Source organism: Mustela erminea, chromosome 4 (genome assembly GCF_009829155.1).
Source record: "Mustela erminea isolate mMusErm1 chromosome 4, mMusErm1.Pri, whole genome shotgun sequence".
NCBI lineage: Eukaryota > Metazoa > Chordata > Mammalia > Carnivora > Mustelidae > Mustela > Mustela erminea.
The window spans coordinates 135302709-135323708 of NC_045617.1; the positions used below are offsets into that span (position 1 = coordinate 135302709).

Sequence of the window (21000 nt, forward strand, 5' to 3'; positions counted from 1 at the left end):
CAGAGATGGCAGATGGGAGAAGGAAGTTAGAAGCGGGGTGGGGGCAGGGGGTAGGGAGCAGGGGATCTGAGCGCCACACCTCTCCTTTGACCACAACAGTTCCAGTTTTAAAAGCTTTACAGTTTGGAACTCTTGGTAATATTTGGCTGAAAAAAAGTGTTTCACTGTTTAAAGAATAAAATACAAAATTTAAGTCTCCTGGCTTAGGTGATATCTCAGATCCTTTCTAACCTCAATAGACTATGATTATAAGATTTTGCCAGTGAAAGTGTATGGGTTTGATGAACATATTGCAGATTTTTCTCAAAAAAACCCCTCAACTTAATAAATTTTTCTTTCCTGAGAAGGAGAATTTGATAAAAGACAGACTAAAGCAATTTAATTTTTGAGCCTTTTAAAGATGCTCATAGAAAACATTCCCATATTAAAAAAGTAATTTTTCCTGGGGCATGATACATTGGAATTTGGGGTTTAGAAATATGCTTGCTGTCCACCCGGGGCTCTGAGACCTTGTGCGAGTATTTGTACATGAATGGGACCTTCTGAAGATGAGCTCTTGTGGAGAATCACTGTGGCTGCTCTGTCTTTGTTTCCACGGGACCTAGATCAGTGCCTGGTACACAGTAGGGCTCAGTGAGCCCTTCCTGGATGAGACTCCCTGAAGGTCTGTGAGAATTCTCGGTGATAGGAAAGAAATAGAACTTCTTTCTAAGGGAAGGGATGAGTAGGGTAGAATCCACAAACACAGATTAAGAGGGGCCAGTGTTCTTGAGCAAGGCATGGGTAAAATGGCACCGTTTCTGCCTGCGGGACAGTTGTCTGTGGATGGGATAAGCACAGTGGGGGATGGTAGCTCTATGACCTCCTCAGAAGAATCTGTCTAGGTTCCTGGTTTCCTGGCAAATCCTTTCATTTCCTACCCAGAGACTTAGCGGAGCCTACATTTTCCTTATTTCTCCCTGGATATTTCTCTAGTTGGTATCTGATCCTCATTTTTAAGGACCCCTAATGGGAAAAAATCTGGGTCGCTAGTAGGATAAACTAGGTTTTCCAACCTCTTCTGTCTCCCAGTCAGCCATGTGCAACTGGCCATGTTCATGGCTGGAAGTGCCCTGGAAATCAGGGGGCTTGGGTCCTAGTCTCCGGTGTGTGACTTTGGGCTGCTTAGCCATTTCTCGGTCCCAGTTTTATCCTGTGGAAGATGAAGGGTCAGACAAAATGTGTCCTCAATTCCATATCTCATACAGGTTATCACCTGTATATATGATTGGTGGGACAGTGTTCCATTATTGGCCAAAAATGGTGTCTTTCTTTCTCTGTCTCTGTCTCTCAGTCTGTCTCTGACCCTGTCATCCTACGCGATGTTTCCACTTTGCTGTACCTTTGAGATAATGCCTTGGAGGGGATGCTGAGATCACAGTGTTATTTAAAATGCCTAGAAGCTAAGGGTTTAACTGTTGTGAACATCAGAGCTGTTACAATTTCACCACCTGGGGTGTGTCCTGAGGGAATGAAGCCTGACCTGGATCGGATTTATGGTCAAAGATGTCAGAAAGACCCTCATCAGGGTCTCCTCAGAGGAGGAGACCAGGGGAAGGAGGAGCAAAATGGAGGCTAAAGTCAGCTGGGTGCCCCAATGTGTCCTCCTATGTGCGGTTCTAGGCCTGGGACCACTGTACTCAGCAGCGCGCACTGACCGCCAGCTGTCTGGCCCACGGCCCCTGGAACAGAGGCCTCGTGAAACTGCACACTTACTACTAAGTTGTCTTCCTTAAGGGGCGCCTTGGTGGCTCAGTGGATTAAGCCTCTGCCTTCTGCTCAGGCTGGGATGGAGCCTGGCATCGGGGTCTCTGCTCAGTGGGGAGCCTGCTTCCTCCCCGCACTCTGCCGGCTGCTCTGCCAACTTGTGATCTCTCTCTCTCTGTGCGTCAAATAAATAAGTAAAAATCTGTAAAAAACAAAAAACAAAAAACAAAACAAAACCCAAATCCCAATTCTCCTTGGGAATTATATTTCCCTGGGCTGTGGAGGCTTTCTAAGATGTTGCTTTCCAGCCAATGGAGGCCTTCTGTCTCACTGGGATTCTCACAGTTTATTTTGGTAGGTAACTAAGACAGAAAGACAGAGTTAATTAAACTCTTCATAAAACAGTCCATCAGCCACCTGCTTGCAGAGCAAAAAGTCAAATTCTTCGCTGTGCTTTGGCAGAAGGACTGTGTCCTTCAGTCTCCCCTTGGGCCCCATTCAGGATTCTAACCAGGTTACCTGGTTAGAAAAAAAAAAAACTTCTTTTTCGTTACAGTATATATATTTTCCATTGGTGTAAAAGCAGTAAATACACACCAGTGATCTCGTCAGGCCATGCCAAAGAAGAATTAGTAGGGGATTTAATACCCTAATGCATCAGGCACACTTGAATTTGGCTAAACATTCAAATTGGATGGTTTGGCTCAGTAGAAGCAGTTGATATGTTGTCAGGGTATAACTTTTCAAGTGACCTCGGTTCTTTCAGAATGATCTCTGGAAGGGACTGGCTTTTAAGTGAGTTGGAAATCCTCAGGTATGTTTTAGAGATCTACAGAACAAGCCTTCCCTTTGTTGGAAATGGGTAAGACTCACTAAAGAGAGTGAGATGGGCAGGGTTGTCCCTTCATCCAAGGGCACGTGCAAACGTGCACCATAGGGTCATAGCAATGGAGTCACCCCTGTTTTAGGATCGTCTGCAAGCATCAAATGACCAAATGACCGCCAAAACCCTGACCAAGAAAAAGGGCATGGCAATAACCACAGAATAAGCCAGCGTGGAAGTGAGAGTTGTAAGTCCTTAAAACCCTTCTGCGCTTAGGTAATGTCTTGCTGAACTCATGACCCTCCTTCTTTTCCTGGTCTTTGCCAGCAAATTTTCAGGACTCTCTTAGCAGAAGAGAGGACATTGTTTGCTGCACCTTCCACTCCCGTGGAGTTCTTGGACGTTGACTGTTTACGGGGACTCTCAAGTGCTTTCATTCCCCATCTGGTATTAATTTTTATTTCTTCCCCTTTACTAGGCTCTGACTCATCTCCATCCAAACCTTCAGGTTTCCTGAAGGCGGGCTTCCCCAGACGTGGTGCCCCACCCAGCTCATGCAACTTGCCACGGGGAATGAACGGTCTCTGTCCCCAGTCTCGGAGAATGGGACAGTGATTTATTCAATCATCCAAGTCAGAAAATACAAGGAGACGTTTTCTCAGCGCTTCATTTATTCTCACTGCTGACATCTCACTGGGGATGGGGTCTTGTCCTTCTGAGCTTCTCAGCTCTCCTATTCCCTCTTCCCCCCCAATCTGGCCACATCTCAGTTGCCTCCATCTTAACTCATTGTCTGAACGCTGGACCAGTGACATTTTAATCCCACTTTATCCTCAAGGCAGTGGGGAAGACTTTGGAAGGTATTGACTGAGAAGCAACTCGATCACATTTCTTTGTCACAAAATCACACTGAATATCGTGGATGACTTGGAAAGGTGGGTGGCAAGGAGGGGCCGAGAAATCCGTCACAAAGCTGGCCCAGGATCCAGATGAGAAATGAGAGGGTCTGAATTAAGCCCATGAAAGAAACGATGAAGACGAGAACAAGGCGGTGGGTAAAGTACTTAGCAAGTCAGTGGGTAAGTACTTAGCAAGTCGGTGGGTAAGTACTTAGCAAGTCGGTGGGTAAGTACTTAGCAAGTCGGTGGGTAAGTACTTAGCAAGTCAGTGGGTAAGTCCTTAGCAAGTCAGAGGGTAAGTACTTAGCAAGTCAGTGGGTAAAGTACTATATCTGATTGGAACTAGAAGGTGGAGGAGAGGGAACGTTTGTAATAAATGTCCTGCAGATAGAAGTGGGGGGGATTGGGTGGATGATAGGACCATTCTGAGAAAGACAAAATTAAGAATTAAGCTGGTGAGAAAACAATGAATTTAATGTGACGTGTTAGGTTCCGGTTTCAGGTGGGGAATGTCATGCAGGGAGGAAATGTATAAGCGATTATGTATTTAGTTGATGCTTGAACAACACGGGTTTTAACTGCCCAGTTTCACTTATAGCAATACTTTTTAAAAGATATATTTATTTATTTGAGAGAGAGAGAAAGCATGCGTGAATGGGGCAAGGGGCAGAGGGAGAGAGAGAAAAATCTCAATCAAACTCCACACTGAGCGCAGAGCCTGCCAAGGGGCTCGATCCCAAGACCCTGAGATCATGACCTGAGCCAAAATCACCAGCTGGCTGCTTAACAGACTGAATCACCCAAGTGCCTTCTCCTTATGTGTGGATTTTTTTCAATAAATATGGTACAGTACTGCAGACCTTAGGACTTGCCCATCTCTCTCTCTCTCTCTCTCTCTCTCTCTCTATATATATATATATATACACACATGCTACTTCCTTATAATAAATCATACACACACGCGCACGTGCGTGCACACACACACACACACTATTCATACTATTTTTTCTGTTTCTATGGAAGGCCCAGAGGCTGACTAATATAGCACAGGGTGAGAGAAAAGAGAAAAAAATTAGAAAGAAGGAAGGGAGAGTGAAAGAAAAGTGTGCGATGAATGAGTCCACGAGAGCCTACGTGCTTTGAAAACGTAGAGAGAGGGCGGGTGACCGTCTGACTGTCTGTCATGTCTGATGGCATCAGTGACTCATCAAGATTATGTAACTAGAATCAGCCTTCAGCCTCTGCTGTCTTGGAGGTTTTGTCTCATAAATGCTGGACTTCCTAGCGTGGCTTGTTTTCTTGTTACTTAGGAGCCGTTGCTAGCATAAGGTCATACTTAGAAAACTGAACTCTCCGTAAGATTACTCAGAGACTTGGCTGCTTTCTCCCTGGCCATTTTATCTTTAGATTGAAAAAAGAAACTGTTCACTTTTCTTAAGCGACATTACACATCACTTTGAAATATGCCTTATAGGCCAGCCCTGAAATCTGGTGATTTTTTTTTTTTTTTTATACTCATGAAAAAGAAGCTTTTGTTTTTAAAAAAAAAAAGTAAAAAAAAAATTTTTTTGTTTGTTTTACTCTAAAGACCTTCTTAGATAACCCAGTTTTTAGGAAACTGTTTGAGGAATAGAAGCTGTGGCCGAGGTGAGAATTTGCCCAGCTCATACCCAGTTTAGTTCTGACCCCGTGACAGGATAACCTCAGAAACACTGAGGTGATTTAAATGAGAGACGTATTGGGCATGTAGAATTTATTTTGTTTTATTTAAAGAGGCAGTAATAAGCTCTTTTATCTGTGGTTATAGCAGGAACCATTTGAAACATCTCCCCAGCTCCGGAAGATGGCCCTAGGTGTCCCGCTCACCGAGAGCGGTAGGTTCCAGATTTCAGTTTGGACAACACAGTCATACTTTCTAAGTTCACGGCTGCCTGGACCAGGAATGAGCACCTGGCCGGAGTTTGGACTCAAAGTCTTTCACACACACACTCACACACACACACACACAATGAGTCATTCTTTTCTCTACTTCTGGCTTTTCCTCTGCCCCTCCCCCCACTCATGCTCGCTCAGTCTCTCTCTCTCACAAATAAATAAATAAACATTTAAAAAAAAAACCCTCAAGTTTAAGAATTTTGATGATAAGAGTCGTTGACAGTGAAGCGGGAAACTCAGTGCTCTTACTAAGAACCGCTCATACTCTCACCCCTCCCTCATCCCAGGAAAGCCTCAGCAGCTGATGACGACGGTGACCACCACACGCTTTTGTTGGTGGAGTGTGGTTAGCGCCGTGCTTACGACGGGCAATTTGTCTGAATCTGTCAGGACGACACGGGCCTATATCTACTCCCAACAATGCCATTTGTAGGAATTTATGCTCCAGGTGTGCTTGTACCAAAAAATGGATACAGATAATCCTTGCACAGGTGCAGAAAGACCTAGCACAAAGGTACTTGGTAACGCATTGTTGGTAAGAGCAAAAAATCAGAAACAACCTAAATTGGTGTTGATGTAGAATTGGTTAAGTAAATTATGTGAACCTACACAATTGGGCTATTTGACATAAGAAAATGAATACGGTGTTCATGTAGGGAAAGAGCTCTAAGATATGACAGTAAGGGAACAAAGCAAGGTGCAGACTGGTGGGTTTCCCAGGTTATCATCTGGGGGGTGATGATTTCTCTTCAGATTTGCCCATGTGTGTACACATTGGAAAAAAAACCGTGGAAAGAGAAGGAATAAGTTCATGCCGGTGGTTTACTTGTGCATATGATTGTGTGTGTGGCACGGGTACGGGGAAGTGGGCAGTTTAGATAGGAAATGGAAGTTGGAAGAGCACGTTAAGTGCATACTTCTTATGTGTTTTTTTTAAAGATTTTATTTATTTACTTGACAGACAGAGATCACAAGTAGGCAGAGAGGCAGGCAGAGAGAGAGGAGGAAGCAGGCTCCTCGCTGAGCAGAGAGCCTGATGCGGGGCTCGATCCCAGGACCCTGAGATCATGACCGGAGCTGAAGGCAGAGGCTTAACCCACTGAGCCACCCAGGTGCCCCCTTATAAGGTTTAAAACGGTGCTTTCCTATGTTTGTCAACTATGCGAAAGAAAGATAGAGGAGGAGGAGGAAGACAGAGCGGACGAGAAGGGGGTGAAGGGAGAGAAGGAAGACAGTCCCTGGCTGTCAACGGAGGCCAACTTTTATATGCATCAGACTCTCAGCTGGTCATTCTAACTTTGTAAAGAATATATTTGGAACTGTGTTCTCTTGAGGAAAAACAAACAAACAAACAGACAAACAAAACCAAAAAACCAACCCACTGACACTTAGGGACAAGGCCCGGCAGTGGCCGTAGCATGGTTTTCTCCCTCATCACTCCCTATTATCCTCCAAGGTCAGGAATCACGGCAGACCGAGAATCTCCACCATTTCCAGCTACAACCACCTTCAACAACAGCTTTTCCATGGACAAATGAGAGGAACTCGAAACTCTGTGGAACCTGATTGGAATGAGCCTGGAAGTTCCTTCCCTGTGGATAAAGTCTACTCTTCCTCCATGGTTGGCCATGGAGAACAGGCTTAAAATATCACTGTGTCTGAGAGAGAAAGAGAAAACAGTGATTCAAAACGCACCCTAAGGTATAGAAACCTTAAACTGCTCTTTCCTTTAAAATAGATGTTCATAAGAGAGTGGGTTTCTCAGCCTCAGTACACATGATGGGGCCTGGAGCAAACAGTGTACAGGGTAATTTGGGACTACCCCAGGCAGTGTTGGCAGATAAAATTTAGGACACCTAGTTATATTTGAATTTCAGATAAATAATAAATAATTTGTATACCAAAAATATATACTACACACTATGCTCAGAATTATTCATTGGTCGCATGACATTCAACCTTAACTGGGTTTCTTGTGTTTTTATTTTGCTAAATCCTTCAAGATGGGCCCTCGGGACTGGCCTGCAGGAGTGGAAGCTCTGGCCTCCAAGGTTTAATAAACAGATGGGAAAGGCCTGTTTGTCCTTGTCATCTTAAGGAAATGATAAGCAAACACCCCCTCCTCCAAGAGCCAGTCAGATGCTCCTGACTCCGGGTTCCAAACATGGCGTCCGCCTCAGGTTTTGTCTGCCATGTCTTGTCCTGACAGAAAGATATCATCCAGTCCTACACAGCTGCCCCGCGTTCCACAGATGAGACACCAGTGCTTTCTTCACTACAGACAAGAGACCTGTATTGCTCTGTCATCAGAATGACTATGGTTTCATGTTTTTAACAGAAAATATGGATAAGTACTAATCTTCCAAACTTTCCTGTCTGGCCTGCCTGCTCTCATGACTCACAGCTACAGAGTGACCGTGTATTAAGCTGAGTGAAGAAATCTTCTAAGAGCCGTGTATGTTCTGGGCAGCCCCTTCCATGTGTCAGGGTTAGCCTGGAAGGTGGCAGTCGCTCGGTGAGCATGAAGTAAGGGCAAAGGGGAAAGGACCCTCATGACGCTGCAGAGACCATCTTTCCGGGGAGGAGGTGGCAGGCTCAGGTGCTATGCCCCCTGCCAGAGAAAGAGGGCGAGCCTCTCTTCAAAGGTAAGTCGTCAGCTTTTAATCTGCCCTTCATGGACCTGGGGCGCAGATCATGCTCATGGAACACTGTTCAGGTTCCTTCCCTGTCAAAGAGGAAAGCCTTGCCGCGGAAAGACCATTGCAATGTTGGCCCTCGGGTTACATGGGGTCTCCATGTGCAGCCAGCTCTGATTACAGCACACACAATGACTGATGATGCAGTGACGGAAAACACCATTTCCCAGCACCCCGCGTCCCAAGGACAAAGGGTGTGGACACTCCACCAAGGGCAAACCTGTCTTCTCTGAACCTTGCTCCTCCCGGGGTACAAGCTCTTGGTGAGCTGACTGTCTGTCTTCCGAATCATCCGTAGATTGGAGGCACATTGCAAATAGGGTTTGGCTTTCTGGAAAAGCTGGGCTCATGGGAGAACAATTAAAGACAACAGGGTGCCTGAATCAGGGCCACCATGAAGGAATGGACTTTGGCTCTTTCCTGAAGCTGCAGCACACTCAAGAAAAGCCAAAGGTAGCAGCAGCAAGGGTTGGAGCAGAGACGGGCGACCACTGAAGCCATGACTCAGAGGCACTGACTTTTCCATGTCTGCTGTGGGGGCATGGCTGGGTAGGTTGCATCACAAAGACTGATTTTAAAGTACCATGAACCCAGTTGAGGTTTGTAGGGCAGACATACAATTGCTTGCAAACAAATGGTGGACACAATGAGCCGCGTTTTATGTTTCTCTGCAGGCTTTCTTTGGGTCTCTCCAGGGAGCTGAGAGAAATTCAAGTCTGAAACTCTAACCTGCGTCTCCAGTCCCCCCACTGTTCCCCCCACACACTAGATCTGAACCTCAGGAGATCTACTGGGATATTTGCTGAATTCTAATGGGAACCGAGCCCTCCGCATATTTTTCTTCTTAGGATTTGCTCTCATTTTTTTTTTTTTTTCCTGGAAACACATCATAGTGAGATGTCTTACACCCTATGTTTTCCCAGACTGTTTGAAAGCTGAAGTATGCAGACACCCAACTTTGGGGCTGATCCGGGTTTTTCATGATCTAGCCGGGGTAGGCAAAACTTCCAGGGAAGATCAGGAAGTTAGACCACCTGCATTAGAATCACTCGAAACCCCTGTTCAAAATCCTGATTCTTGGGACCTTTTCTAGAACTATCTACTGAGTCTGTATGGAGGAGACCTGGGAACCTGCATTGTTCACAGCTTCTCCCTGCACCCCCCCACCCCATTCCAGGTGATTCCTGTGTGCACTAAAGTTAGAAGGCATGGGTAGAAGTGAAGTGGTCTTAGATTAGCAGCCAAAGAGCTGGAGTTTGAATCCGTTTACTACTGGAATGGTGTTGGACAAGGTATTTACTAACTACCAGCCTCATTTCCCATCTGTAAAAATGGACATGTTATCTTACAAGAGTTATATATTTTTCTCTTGGAGAGTTAAATGACATAAGCCATAGGACAAGGCTGGCAAATACTGAGCTCTTGCTAGATATTAGTGCAGTGCACCCTAGGAGAGAGAAAAAGGGTGGTGAGCTCAAGCAATCTTTGCAGACCTTGAGATGGATATGTTTTGCAGCAATTTTCAGAGGCTCTTGTAACTCCTCTTGGATGGAAACAGAATAAGGAGACTTACCCACTAAGTGGCTTTACTACCTGCGAAAGCCCTTCTCACATACCCAGGACTGTGGGATATCGTGCTATCAGGAAGACAAGATGACACATAAGGCACTTTCAGGAAAGCAGCTACAGGCTAATATAAAAGTCGAATAAGTCAGCTAAGAGCAGAGGGTGAAAGTCCTGTCGTTATAGGAGTGTTCCTCAGTGGGGGCGACGTACTCTAAAGCACTGACTCACCAAGGACAGCTATGTCCTCCGGGAGACCCTGGCCAATGTCTGCAGACATTTTTGATTGTCGCGACTGGGAGAAACTGCTCGTTTCCGGGGGGCAGAGGCCAGGGATGTTGCTAATCCCTTCACGGTGCGTAGGGCAGTTTCTCACACAGAGAATGATCTAGCTCAAAATGTGAATAGTACCCCAGTTTAGAAATCCTGCTTAGTTAACGCAGAAGACTGAGTCACGGGTGATAGAAGGAGACCTCCAGGCAGTTAAACACCTCCCAAGTGATAGCCTCTTGCTGTTGTCTTGCAAAGTCTTTGCTGTCTTGCAAAGTCTTACGGATGTACGACAGGACCCAGTGTCCTGCAAGTTGGGGGGGTCACCATTGACCACTTCCCATGTCTCATGGGCAACAGAGCCAGTTTCCTACTCCTTTCCACAATGGAATGATTGGGAAAAGCATTCCTAGAGCTTTGGAGAAGGAGAAGGTGTTGCTGTCTGAAGCACGTCCCAGGCTTAGAGGGATGTCATGGGGGCACTCAGCATTCAGGGATGTGATCAGATCCAAATGGCCATTGGTTTACGCTCATGCTTTGCCTGTATCTTGCTCCCCTTTGTGATCCTTGGCGTGGTCTCATGGACATCTCCTGCTGCTTCCCGTTTAGTGTCCTGGTTAACCAGCTCTCTGGCTTTATCCTCCCCCCCCCCCCCCCCCATTTAACTCTGTCTCTTCGGGTCTCTTCTTTCCTGACATAGCTTGTGCCCTGGGGCTATAACCTCTGGGAACCAATCTCTTTGGTTGTCCTGGACTCCTCCTGTACAGGCCCCCCTCTGCACCAGCCTGGCTTCCTAATTTTGTTTTGTTTAGTTTTGTTTTCTCTTGCTCCAAACATGTCCCCTGGGATCTCTTTAGCGCTTTTATGTATGCTGCCTTCCTGCTTTCAGGGTCATCGTCCTGGTTTGAACGACCACGCCCAGAAAGACCCCAGGCTGGGTTTAAAGGATCCGCTGTCACCATCTTGAAATTCTTTTTTTTTCTTTTTTTTAAGATTTTATTTATTTATTTGAGAGAGAGAGAGAGAGAGAGAATAAGCAGGCAGAGTGGCAGGCAGGAGAGAGAAGCAGCCTTCTGCTGAGCAGAGAGCCTAATGTGCGACTTGATCCCAAGACCCTGGGATCATGACCTGACCTGAAGGGAGACACTTAACCAACTGAACCACCAAGGCACTCTTTAAAATTCTTAATAGTTTCTTCTTTGACCTTGTATTTTGTGAATGAATTCTGATGGCACAGCAGAGTGTGCACAAGAGCAGAAAAAGCACATACAATAAGCGTGTCTCCCTTTTCTCACCATTGCATTCTTGTAGAGCATTCGCCATGACACAGGATGCCAGTGGACCCAGGAAATGTGGCAGTTCAGGGAGATTCAAAGCCAAGACGAGGTAAGTGTGTTTCGTCTACCACCGGATAAGCTGGGGCAGGGGAGGGACCCTGATGGCCCCCAGAGGCCATGCTTTCCTTATGAACCAAAACTTGCTTCAAACACAGAAAGGAAGCGATGGCATGCTAAGAAGCGCCAATGACCAAGAAACGCTTTGTCCTCTACTCCTGTGGCTTCTGTGCACTAGCCAACCGCAAGCTCCCCTGACCTCACATCCTTCCTTACTCACGTCTGAGCCAAAGGCAGAGACTGCCCGTACAATGTGCACGATCCAGAAACGACATAAAAGCAGCTGAGTTAGTGTTGTGCATCTTTTCCACTATTATGGTAAGAACAGAATATGCAAATTGTGTAATTTTGGTGATTAGCATATGAGTTAAATGCTCTCGTATTTTGCATTTAAAACCAGCACAGCACAATGTAGAGATGAAAGGTAAGATTCATGCTAATAATTTAAAATTTAAATTTTCTTTTACTTAGAGTGGCACAAAATAGCAAATTAAAAACACACACACACACCAAAAAAACAAGCCATGACAAGTGAAGAGAGAGACTGAATGAAAGAAAAAAGCTTTTATTTTAGTACCTTTAATGGCACCTTTCTCTTGCTTTTTAAGTAAAAGGGTGGCTGTTTTCATTTTGCACTGATCTCTGCCTGTGTGCTCCTGTTTCTTCAGGCCAGAAGTAGTGTCTCTTTGTCGGTGGACCGGGCTCAGGCTGTAGGAATCCATTTACCTCTATGCATGGGTGCTACCTAGGAATGGATGTTCCCTGTGAGCAGTGCTGAAACAATGGCTGGCAGATTCAGGGGTATAAATACTGCAGCTCCTGTGTTACCCCTCCAGGACAGCTTTGGAAAGGGGCTTACACTGACTCTAGGCTCCCTTGTGGGTTACCAAGGTACCCACTGTACAGTTTTGTTTGATAGCTCACCTTTGCCTGCTCCTCACCCTCATGGTCCCTCTGCCCTGCCACTTTTTTTGGGGTGGGGGGAGATGTCTGAAACAACCAGTTTTATTCAACCTAAAGCAGCTTCTCTAGGTCTCCTGAAGCCTAGGACCTCGCCAGCTGTGACTCTTTAAAAAGATATTCTTTATTTTTTTTTTAAGATTTTATTTATTTATTTGAGAGAGAGAGAGATAGAGAGATCACAAGTAGGCAGAGAGGCAGACAGAGAGAGAGGAGGAAGCAGGCCCCCCGCTGAGCAGAGAGCCCGATGCGGGGCTTGATCCCAGGACCCTGAGATCATGACCTGAGCCAAAAGCAATGGTTTAACCCACTGAACCACTCAGGACCCCTTAAAGATATTCTTTATTTTTTTGAGGGGGAAAGAGAGAGCATGAACAGGGAGAGGAGCAGAGGGACAAGGGGACAAGTAGACGCCCTGATGAGCGCAGAGCCAGATGCGGGGCTCAATCCCAGCACCTTGAGACCATGACCCCAGCCAAAGTCAGACCCTCCACCGACTGAGCCACTCAGGTGCTCCAGTTGAAACATTTAAATATGCTGTGGACAAGCTCACCTGCCCTTCCTAGTTCTATGAGTATCTCTGCCAAGGCCATGGTTTTTGTGAGGTGTCAGTGGTAGCCTGTAATCAGGTTGTGGGGTAGGAAACCCAATTATGGACATGCCCAAGGGAGTCTTCTATAGAATGCTGGTTTCTGGGGTTTGTACTGAAACTTCTGATGCAAAAATCTTGCTGTGCTAGTCTGAGGGAATTTGGAAAGCACTTTGGAGAACTGGTCCATCATAGGCCACTCCAGCCACCAAGCACTGTTCTGGGCAGAGCTGGGCTGAGACCTGGATGAGAGAAGACTGGATAGCTCAGACCTCAGGGAAATGTGCTCTTTTGACCAACTGAGCCTCTTGATGCCACAAAGGCCCTAGTTCTTCTTGCTTTGGGAGGAAGGAGAATAAAATTTATAAATTTTACCCTTTTAAATGAATGGGCTTAATTTTACCCTTTTAAATGAATGGGCTTAATTTTACCCTTTTAAATGAATCATAATCTATTTTGTGAAAATCAGGCTAGAACCAAAACAAGTTTATACAATGAGAAAAAGACAGTCTGTTGAACAAAAGATGTTGGGAAAAGTGGAGAGCAACATGCAAAAGAATGAAACTGGACTACTTTCTTATGCCACCCACAAAAATAAACCCAAAATGGATTAAAGACCTAAAAGTGAGACTTGAAACCATAAAAATCTCTAGAAGAAAACATAGACAGTAATTTCTTTGTCATCAGTCACAGAAAAGTTTTTCTAGATCTGTCTCCACTGGCAAGGGAAACAAAAGCAAAAATAAACTATTGGGACTACATCAAAATTAAAAGTTTTGCATAGTGAAAGAAACCATCCACAAAACGAAAAGGTAACCTACAGAATGGGAGAAGATATTTGCAAATGATATAAGTTATAAGGGATTATTATCCAAAATATATAAAGAACTTCTACAACTCAATACCCCAGAGCTAATAACCTGATTAAAAATAGGCAGAGGACCTGAATAGACATTTCTGCAGAGAAGACATCCCTATGGTCAACGGACTTGTGCAAAGATGCTCAACATTATTCATCATCAGGGAAATGCAAATCAAAACCACAATGAGATATCACTTCACACCTGCCAGAATGGCTAAAATCAACAACACAAGAAACAACAGGTGTTGGTGAGGATGTGGAGAAAAAGGAACCTTCATGCAAGGTTGATGGGAATGAAAATTGCTGCACCCAGTGTGGACAACAGCATGGAAGTTCTTCAAAAAATTAAAAATAGAACTGCCATATGATCCTGTAAGTCCACTAGTTGATATTTACCCAAGAAAATGAAAATCCTAATTCACTGATAGACAGAAGGATAAAGAAGATGTGGTGTGTACACACACACACACACACACACACACACACACACACAGGAATATTATTCAGCCATAAAAAATGAAATCTTGCCTTTTGCGACAACATGGATGGATCTAGAGAGTATGATGGTAAATGAAATAAGCCAGTCAGAGAAAGACAAATACACTATGATTTTACTGATATGTAAGTTTAAAAAACAAAACAAAGAAACAAAAAAGAGGTAAGAAACACTCTTAAATACAGAGAACAAACTGATGGTTGCCAGAGGGGAGGTGGGCGGGGGGATGGGTGAATTAGATAAACAGGACTAGGAGGGCACTTGTCATGATGCGCACTGAGAAATGGATACAACTGTTGGATCACTATTCTGTACACCTGAAGCTAACATAACACTATGTTAGTTCTACTTTTTAAAGTCATCATCTTTCTCGACTCATCTAGGTACATGGTGACTTGAGCAATCTTGGAATGCCTTTTCACCTTCTCTACCTGGACTATTTCTACCCATGCTTCAGAATTCAACACAAATGCAAATAGCCTCTTTTTCCATGCCACGTAATGTCCCAATGTAAGTTTCTGTGCATCTGTTCACCACCCAGCACCTTTAGATTGTAAAGACCTTGAGTCAGAATCTTTATTTTATTAATTTCTGAAGTCCCACCACCTGGTGCCACACTTGGCATACAATTGACCTAAAGAATGTTTGATTTGATAACCATAATGGTTGGTATGAGCCCCGCATTAGGCTAAGTATTTGACAAGCCTTATTGTCCGCCCTTTTCACATCAACACAATTAGTGGGTACTGGTATCCTATTTTTATAATTGGGGAAACTGAGGCCCAGGAAGCGTAAGTCACTTGCCTGAGCTCCCACAGCCTCCCTAGGAATAGAGGGAAGTCAGACCCAGGTTTGCTAGCACCAGAGCCTGCGCTGTTCACCACGGAGTGAATGAGGTCGGTCAAAAGGTATTTCCAAGGCTGTCAGGAAGAGTACTCATTAGACTTGTCTGTACAACAGCCTCTTAATTAAACAGTGGGGCCAAGTTCCTTACATGAAAAGGGAGCCATTTTTACCTCCCAACTCTGTTCGGAACCGTTTTCCTTTTAACTAGCTTCTCCCAAGTCGCCCAAGCTTTGTTATGAGACGGTCTTGTTGCACAGGTCTTCAGGTCCCGTGTAAGTTAAAGGCAGTACGGAAACCAAGCACTGCTGCGGCCCTGGGCTGCTCTCAGCTCCTGATTACAGCTCGCTGCCGAGCTTCACCAAAATTGCTTCATGTGTTTCCAGCACAAAAGAAAAAATTCTTGACAGTAGTACCGATATACCAATGAAAGACCCTGGTATTTTTGGCCCTCTGGGGAAGACAAGGAAAAGGGATTTATTTATTTATTTATTTGTTTTAAGATTTTATTTATTTATTTGACAGAGAGAGATCACAAGTAGGCAGAGAGGCAGGCAGAGAGAGAGAGAGGAGGAAGCAGGCTCCCTGCTGAGCAGAGAGCCTGATGTGGGACTCGATTCCAGGACCCTGAGATCATGACCCAAGCCGAAGGCAGTGGCTTAACCCACTGAGCCACCCAGGCGCCCCGGAAAAGGGATTTATTTTATGAGAAACACTTTCTTGATTCTACTTAACTTTTGTTATTTACAAGGGTATCTCAAAGCATTACCAAAGAATAGGAACACTATATTTGAATGATCTGAACGTGCTGGACTTGTGTAGCCTAATGGGTGGTGTTTTACAGCGCATTTCTTTTGAATCCAGTGTGGATTCCTTTAAAAAAAAAAAAATCACAAAAATGCACCAGCTTCCCTGCCTGCCCCCCCCCCCCCCCCCCCCCGCTTCCAGCCTTTGTTGCTGAGAATGTGAGAGCACACCAGTAGCTGTCTGCAGCTTGGTCAAGACTGCTGGCTTGCCTGGGGTCTGGTTAGATCCTATTCCTGGGGTGTCTTACTTCCTTGTCCATTCAGGAACCAAGGGTCCCTGAGTTCAGGCAGTCTAGACTTGAGGATGACTAGGTTGCAAGACCATGAGAAATGGAATCAGATAGGAGGAAAGGTTTATGAGAACCACAAAAAAAGAGAGAAAGAGGAAGGGTTGTGTAGAGGGAAAAAAGAATGAATTGATGGGTAGAAGACTTGAATTTTAGGCAGGGAGACTATCTCATTTACTATTTGAACTGGGATTTTTTTTTTTCTTTTTTAAAAAAGATATTATTTAGGGGTGCCACTGGGTGGCTCAGTGGGTTAAAGCCTCTGCCTTCGGCTCAGGTCATGATCCCAGGATCCTGCGATCGAGCCCCGCATCCAGCTCTCTGCTCAGGGGGAAGCCTGTTTCTGCCTCTCTGCCTGCCTCTCTGCCTACTTGTGATCTCTGTCTGTCAAATAAATAAATAAAATCTCTAAAAAAAAAAAAAAATTATTTATTTACTTATTTGAGAGGAAAAGCACAACGGGAGAGTGAGAGGAGAAAGCAGACTCCCTTCTGAGCAGAGAGCCAGACAGGCAGCCCTGGGACCCGGAGATCCTAACCTTATCCGAAGGCAGATGCTTAACCGAACCTGAGTCACCCAGGTGCTCCTAGAAGAATCCTTTTAAAAGTTCTAGTGAGCTCTAAACCACTATGCTAATGTGAATTATAATGATTACTATTTGCCGAATTAGAAAGTTTGAACTGGGACTTTTTTGAGAGTGAGAGGGATTATTATGAATAAGTGTGCTGGGACCACAGGGGCAGATGGAGACTGTCCTGGTACGGTGTGGCCACCACAATTCTGGGCCACCTACTAGCTGTGCAACCTGAAGCAAGTCACTTAGTATCTCTGGGCCTCAAGTTCTTGCAATGTGCTCCGTGTTGCTCAGAGCTTCCACCAGCTGGTGCTGGGAAATGACTGTGTTAGGAGGTGGATGGTTGTGATAGTGACCGAAGGCAGACACCCCTAGCATTCTGTGCCCAGAATCGTGGAATGCTAAACGTCTTGCTATGAGCCGTGAGATCACTCCCTTGAGGAAGGGTCATCCCACCCAAAGTGTTAAAAAGCATCCGCACTGAGAAACACCGACCAAAAGAATGGGCTTTGGGGGCGCCTGGGTGGCTCAGTGGGTTAAAGCCTCTGCCTTCGGCTCAGGTCATGATCCCAGTGTCCTGGGATAGAGCCCCGCATCGGGCTCTCTGCTGGGTGGGAAGCCTGCTTCCTCCTCTCTCTCTGCCTGCCTCTCTGCCTACTTGTGATCTGTCAAATAAATAAATAAAAAATCTTAAAAAAAAAAAAAAAAGAATGGGCTTTGAATTCTTATATATAAAGAATTATTAGACCTGTAATAGGGCTCCAGGCACACCAGACAAGTTTCTATATGCCAGCGCATTGGGCAGAGTTTCCACATGGAGCAGGTTAATTTGATAGCCCCTGGATAAAAGCCAAGAGCAGAAGTCACCCCAGGAGACATGGTACAACTCATCTTCACCCCAAGATAAAGTATCCACAGTATTTTATGGGGGGGGTTCTCTTCTCTCAACATCAACAGAATTGTGGACGAACTGTCTTCATTTATTTGTGAGATGATTGACATTGTCCCTCAAAACAGAAAAACAACCTGAGCTAAAACTAGACGGCGAGTATGCAGCCGAAACAGCGGTCCTTTGCCTCTGCTGTGCCTTGTGGTAAACCCAGACTTCTGCTGAGGTGGGTTCCATTCCCTTCAGCGAGAAATGTGTAGCAAATAAACTACTCACCAGTCTTCCCACGGAATGGTAGACTCAGCTTTACCATGAGTTAGGGGCCCCAGAGGGAGCAGGCCAAGGGCTCCCTCTCCAGGACATGCCTCTTAAAAAGAAACAGGTCACTGACAACACCCAAAGGAGGCTGTGGCCATAAATTTTTCAGAGTTTGGCTTCCTTAGTATCTTAAATAATGAAAAACATTTGCTTGTTTAAGACCTTTAATCCCACCAATCCTTGGTTTCCACCTCTAGCGTCTTGCTTCAGAATTCCATGGTGTAGTACAAGCATGACGTCATGGTCAGGAGAAATGCACACCACGGAAAGCCTCTCCTGGGTCAGAGAGAAGTGCCGTGGTCTCAAGAGGGCCCTAAGACAAATACGTACATGTGGCCTCGTGCACGTCAGAGACCCGTGCGAGGGCAAACATCTTTATGACTTTGGTCCTGGGACGACAGACCCAGCCTGGGATTAGAATTTATAGCTGACAAGCTGCTGATGAGGCAGTAACGGCCATTTAGTGCATGAATGGCCACTTTGGGAACAGGGGGCTTAGCACACCAGGCTGAAAATCTCAGAGTGAAGCCGGGGGCAACCCCATTCACCTTTGCTGGGATAAGTTAATTCACCCACAATCTATCCCTTGGGCCTTTTCTCTGCCTTCTTTTGGATTTATAGCCCTCCCTGCAGTTCTTCAGGGCTTCAACACACATGACAATTTAGCATCAAGGGAATTCCCAAGACCAGGGAAAGAATATCTTTCTTGGCTATAAACGTCATTCTGACATTCTTCTCATCCATAATGTTTCAAGAGTGCTTGAAATGTGCATGGCCTGCCTGCCCCCTGCAGAGTCCCCCCCGCACCCCCCCCACCAAGAGCTCACAACTTCCTGAACGTATCTTGCTCACAAGAGCGCTTACAGATGTCTCCCGACCCCAAAGCATCAGCCAACTTTAGCGCAGTAATTCTCAACTGGGAGTAGTTTTGTCCTCTAGGGGACATTTGGCAATGTCTTGAGACATTTTTGATGGCCAAGAGTGGAAGAGGGGTGTTATTAGCATGTGGGGGGTAGAGGCCATCTAAAAAACCCTAGAATGCAAGGGATGGCCCCCCCACAATAAAGAAGGATCCAGTCTACAATGTCAGTAGAGTCAAGGTTGAGAAGTTCTACATTAGGGCAGGAGTAGACCACATATGCCAAGAAAGTAATTGTCAAAACTTGAATTATCCAGTGGAACGTTTGGGATAATGGAAATGTTTAGTATCTTTCTCTCCAATGTGGTAGCCACAATATATAATAACCTGTGGTTATTTAACATTTGGAATGTGGCCAATGGAACTAAGGAACTGAATTTTAAATTTTATTTAATTTTAATTAATTAAATTGTAATCATCCCACACAGTTAATGATTACTATCCTAGACAGCGCAGGTCCATAAATGGAAGCTTAGAAGGACTGAGATAGCCTGCCCCCGCTAGTTATCTACTCTACTCGTTCATAATTAAAATTCCACAGTTAGACACTCCTTCTTTAGCTAAGACTTTGACCCATAGTGATATGACACTACCCTGGAAGGGAGATGACCTTTCATTTATAAAAAGACCTGATGGTGATTTAATATGGCTAATAGGTCTGGAAGAAGTTCTGACTCCTGAGTGCTAAGGGGTCTGACCTGAAGGAAGGACACCATGAGACTGAATAGCGGGGTCAGGGGAAGTATCTAGAACAAGCTGGAGGACATAATGTCACGGGCTAGAGGTAGCAACAGCAAGCTTTGCTTACTTTAATCATTTAAATTCTGTTGCAAACAGAAGTTAAATACTCACAGTTCCCATTCAGACACATTGGAAACCAGAGCCAAAGGGCAGCAGAAAAGACAAAGTATATGACAAAGATGAGCCTGTTTCCTGCTCCTCCACGTGTCTTTAGTGCTTTGGCCAAGTCTCCGAGCACTGAAATATCATGGTGCCCCCTCCCATATGGAAACCCGAAGAAAAAGCAATACTAAACCACAGAACACAAAATCATTTTCCCCCCTTTGATCTGATTATAAAATTCCGGATAAACCCATCAAAGCCACTTGTTCTGATTTCTACTGGTGCCCCAAGCAAGTAAATGCCTCCTTATTGCTCTGGCACTGTTTCACAGATGAATTCTAAGGCCTATTTTTATATAACCCACTGAATAGCTAGCTTTTTGTACAGATTTGTGTAGAGAGGATATTGTATACTCACTGTAAACATTTCTTTTTTCTTTCTTTTTTTATTTTTTTAAAGATTTTATTTATTTATTTATTTGACTGAGAGAGATCACAAGTAGGCAGAGAGGCAGGCAGAGAGAGAGGAAGAGAAGCAGGCTCCCCGCTGAGCAAAGAGCCAGATGTGGGGCTCAATCCCAGGACCCTGGGATCATGACCTGAGCCGAAGGCAGAGGCTTTAACCCACTGAGTCACCCAGGTGTCCCCACTGTAAACATTTCTAGAGAAGTCACCAGCCTCACTTAGTAAGTTACATCTATCCACATTTCTAGAGATAGGGGAAAAATAATAACTGGACCAAACCGAACTTTCTTTTCTTAAATGTTCGATAGGACTCAAACCGGAGCTTCCTGGTGGCATCCACTTGGGTGATTCCCATGGCGAACAATGGAGATCAAAGTGAAAGAGTAAGTCCCCCAAAACTATATCAGAGATGTGGGAATTTGGGGGGTAAGCAGAGCTTTAAAAAACTCAAGAATTCTGTTGCGCAGACAGAAGTTGAGAGAGATGCATGGCTCAAAGAATAGATGTTTTAAGCATTGACTGGTTCTCAGATCTGTATTTGGTCTGAAGATAGCGGAGGTGAGCGGGGTGTGGAGGGGAAAGGTAGGTAAATTTAGGACAGTGAAAGGAAGGTTTTTGTCTTAGTTCATTCAGGTTATTATAATAAAAATACCTGTGGTGCCTGGGTGACTCCGTCAGTTAAGCCTCTGCCTTCAGCTCAGGTCATGATCCCAGGGTCCTGGGATGGAGCTCCCTGTTGAGCTCCCTGCTCAGCAGGAAGCCTACTTCTCCCCTACGCACCCCTACTCTGCTCCCTTTCATGTTCTCTCTCTCTCTCTCTCTCA

The 21000-nt window shown here is 45.1% G+C and overlaps 1 protein-coding gene across 2 annotated transcripts in view; it reads right to left on the reverse strand.

Moving 5' to 3' along the window:
* Positions 1–21000, reverse strand: part of NEDD9 (neural precursor cell expressed, developmentally down-regulated 9) — a 186898-nt gene that overhangs the window by 119815 nt on the left and 46083 nt on the right. The window contains exon 1 of one of the 2 annotated variants that reach the window (XM_032341104.1): positions 1589–1599. The exons of the other annotated variant lie outside the window; for it this stretch is intronic. The gene's annotated coding sequence lies outside the window, so the exon portion shown is untranslated. Of the gene's footprint in view, positions 1–1588; positions 1600–21000 lie in introns of those variants that run through there. 2 annotated transcript variants of the gene reach the window in all.